This window comes from Anneissia japonica, unplaced genomic scaffold, assembly GCF_011630105.1.
Source record: "Anneissia japonica isolate Jap-2015-1 unplaced genomic scaffold, ASM1163010v1 scaffold172582_len1462937_cov174, whole genome shotgun sequence".
In the NCBI taxonomy this organism is placed as follows: domain Eukaryota; kingdom Metazoa; phylum Echinodermata; class Crinoidea; order Comatulida; family Comatulidae; genus Anneissia; species Anneissia japonica.
In genome coordinates this window covers 1169269-1173095 of record NW_022725666.1, presented here as the reverse complement: position 1 = coordinate 1173095, position 3827 = coordinate 1169269, and the positions used below count along the sequence as shown (strand labels likewise).

The 3827-nt window shown below is 36.2% G+C and overlaps 1 protein-coding gene across 1 annotated transcript in view; it reads right to left on the bottom strand.

The window, feature by feature from the left end:
• Positions 1–2696, bottom strand: part of LOC117112779 (CCR4-NOT transcription complex subunit 4-like) — a 30558-nt gene extending 27862 nt beyond the window's left edge. Inside the window, exon 1 of the mRNA XM_033255947.1 lies at positions 2592–2696. The gene's annotated coding sequence lies outside the window, so the exon portion shown is untranslated. The remainder of the gene's footprint in view (positions 1–2591) is intronic.
• Positions 2697–3827: the final 1131 nt, after the last annotated feature.

The following is a 3827-nucleotide window of genomic DNA, read 5'->3' as shown; positions in this document are numbered from 1 at the left end:
GGGCCGGGCCGGCACCCCACCCCCTTAAATCCGCCCGTGAACAATACTGTAAATGGACGTACATACAGAATGTCTTGTAAATTACTTGGAACCTTTCAACAATATCGTTGTATTTGATAGTTCATATCAATGAATTTGAAGGTTCCCAAGGCTAGGTAGTACTAATATAGTACTAGTACTGTACAGTAGTAGTATTTAGTAGGCCTCCCAATGCCTAATTTAAATTAATTTAATCAGGGCCTATGCCTAGCCCCATACTGCAAAGTTTTTTTAATTGCGCGGAGAATATCTAAAAAATCAGGGAAAAAAATGTTATTCTTTCATATTTTCATAATGTATGATACTGTATGTATCAGTATTTTCTTTTTTTTGTATTTAATTAAAGCCCCATTCCTGGAAAAATTTCAGTTGTTAAGAAAAATCTGACTTATATAAAAGCTTATAAATATAATACGAAATTGCTAGTTTAACTAAATTTAGACATTCCTGAACATGAAAAAAATGTACAATCAGACCGAAATTTGATTTTTTGTGTTCCACAAAAAAATAAACGGAGATGAATTTTTTATGTTTGATTTTGCGATAGGTCTGCGAAGAAATATATAGGGCGCCAGAAACATTAGCCTATCAACACTGCTAGGCTAGGCCTAGCCTTACCTCGATTTAGGTTCTGTAATGAGATATAAAAAAAACCGGACATGATATTTTCTGTTGCTAGCATTGACACTTGAATATAATATTTCGTTGGAATTATTTAAAATTTGTTTAAAAAAATTATTCTGACCGAGATTTTGACAACTAAACAAATTCATATCTCAGGCCTACTCAAATGACCGCACTGTGCGGGATGCGAAGTACAAAAGCTAATCTCATTAGGGAGAGCGCACTTTATTGAATGTATAAAGTACACAAAAGTGAGAGCATTTCAGCGGATGCGATCTACCACCTCTGAATTTGCCTAGTAATGAAGAATTCGTCGAGAAAATGGTAATAATACATGCAAAATAGTCTCTATTTTTCATATTTTATATACATTTGCGTAAAATTAAAATTGTTGCCAATATTTTTCCATGGTTTATGATAATTAAAGTAATACATGCATTTTTCCTTTAAAAAAAATTCTTTTTTAGCGAAATTTTGCTGGGAATGGGGCTTTAAAATTGGAAATGTTCTAAACGTATCACCGCAAAGTTTTATGAAGGTGGGAATTCCAACTTCCGAATCAGAAATTATCGGCCAACATCGTCTGAGTGTTTGTTTTTTTGTAAAACCTAATCAGAGTCCAAGAAATGGTCTATGTGACCCCAATTTCTTTTCCGATATGGTCACTTTCCTATTCAGGATTTTGACAAGTGCCCTCACACGGATGTGCTCCTACCTACCTAGCACCAGGAATACCTAGCCTAGGCTAGTCCTTACTAGGCTAGTGTAAGTCGCTAATTAATTTTCAACATAATACTTAAAACATCGTAATTTTCGGACTTTTGGACAATAGAATTATAGGAATCTAATTTTAACAGATGCATGTAAACTCATACCTTCCAACTACAAATTCATAAAATTAAATTGCATCCTGCCTGTAAAATGTAATCATCCTTTTGCCAATTTTACACTAGTTTTCAACACCCCCTCTGAGTTTTCGACCGTTAGTTATTCGACAGTCAGTGCTATTTTCGCAATTTTCATCTTTTGGAAATATGACACCATATTCTTATTCTCCCTTGGGAATATCATATTTCATAAAAATTTGAATTCATAATTTGAAAAAAAGTTGTTTTTTGCCAACAGTTTTTGTTCGAGTGTCAGTGCTTCACACTGTTTACATCATAAAACAATATCATTTTACCAGTGACATATAAATGGATAATTTAAAAATTGTTATTAAATCTGGGGGTCGGGAAATGGGGGTCGGGGGTTCGAAAAGTGAAGTGGTCGAAAACTAACATAGGTCGAAAATTAGCGACTTTACCCTACTATGCTAGGCCTACCTACCCTCCTACTACACCACTCTAGGCCTTGCTAGTAGTCCTAATTAAGGCATTAGAGATTAGACTAGGCCTAGGCTTACTAGAGCATAGGGGCCTAGGCTAGGCCTAGCATTTGGTGGTAGGCCCTAGGCCTTCTTTCTAGGCCTAGCCTAGTTAGGTAGGCCTAGGCCCTTCACAATTCATTCAAGAAGGATCATTCACATATAGGCCTAGTAGGCCCTATTCAATCACGTTTCATAAGCAGAAATACTTCTGGCTAGGCATGGCATAAAATATAGTAGCTTGCCTCACTCTCAACAGTATAATATATGCCTATGCCCACCTCTCTAACGCGAGGCCTTATATTCTGCTTCTCGGGCCTAGGCTAGGCCTGGCTTCTTGGCCAAAGCCTAGCCTAGGGTCAGGCCTAGGCTATACGGGCTTAGCCTAGCCTAGGCTTGGCAATTAAAATAAAATACAACAATCAGCAGATGGGAGTTTTAGGACAAACTAGAATTAAAATTAACACCAAAGAATTATTAAATTCAAATCTTGTAAAGTTGTAAATTAATTATAATAATAATTAAGTACACAAATTATTTTTTATATAACAGAACAACTTACTTTCTAATTCTGATTTTTATGTACAAATCAGCCTCTCTCACTGTACAACTACTAGGCCTACACTGCACTACGCAGTCAGTTTTGCCCATCAAAATAAACCCGGATGGACAATGGTAGAGGGCGCAGTGTAAGTACGGTAGATCTAGCTGCACTAGGAATTCATTTTGAAAATTGCTCGTCTTATATTTGATTTTTATGCTTTATCTTTTTACTTGTATTTCTTGTTTTGTATGTGAACGCACAGTGTACGAGCGTGTGTTACCGATATAAAGGTTTTTGGGGTCCACTCGCTAGTCATAGATTTGCGGCATAAGGTACAGTTCACAAGGTTCGCTAGTCATAAAGACCATTGTTTATAGGGTTCACTATTAAAAGGTCCACTATTTTTTATGGTCAGATGCCATTCCATATTTCCTCCATGGTCAGAGTCAGGCTCGGCTGCAGGTGCTATTGAGCAGTGTGTGCGTGACACAAGCAATGGTTGAATATGTTAATAAACAAGCTGAACGACAGAAAACCAAAGCTATATACTTTCGTTCAAAGTAGTTTGACTTATCACCTCTTGAATTCAATTCCATCAAAGTTAGCAACTCTACTGTTCAAAAACTAGCTAAATCAGCAAGGAATATTGACGCACTAGATGAAACACACATTTAATCAACATATCTCTCTTACCGTTCTATCTATTATCATTTAAGAAAATCAACCATGATTATTAGAAAATACTTATCTTTGGAATCCTGCACCATCATATAGGCTTATGCAGTCTCTCTGCCAAACTTGACTATGGGCATCGGAAGCGGTTCGGCTGGTCCGGTTTTGGCCGGACCAATAATTTACAACAATATCGTTTGTGAAGCAAAATTCTACTTTCTCTGACGCAATCAATCATACTTGCGCATTCAATAAATAAAAGTATATTTGATTTGATTTTGATTTGATTCAATTTAAATATGGAACAAATTTGAAAAAACTCATTTTTTACTGGTTGTTAAGTACCGGTATCAATCTATAGCTTAGGCCGATTTGATTCACCACTTAAATAATATTCGAAATCTCGACTCAGAAATACCAGGATGGTGTCCGGTGGGGAATTTTATTTTATCTTGTTTTATTTCAACAATATTTACAGACGGAGGTAGCCATTCCAACTTCCCCGAAGTGAGGCTGATGTTCAGGGGCCCTCATTAAAAAATAAAATACAACATCACACATACACGAATAAATGTTATATAT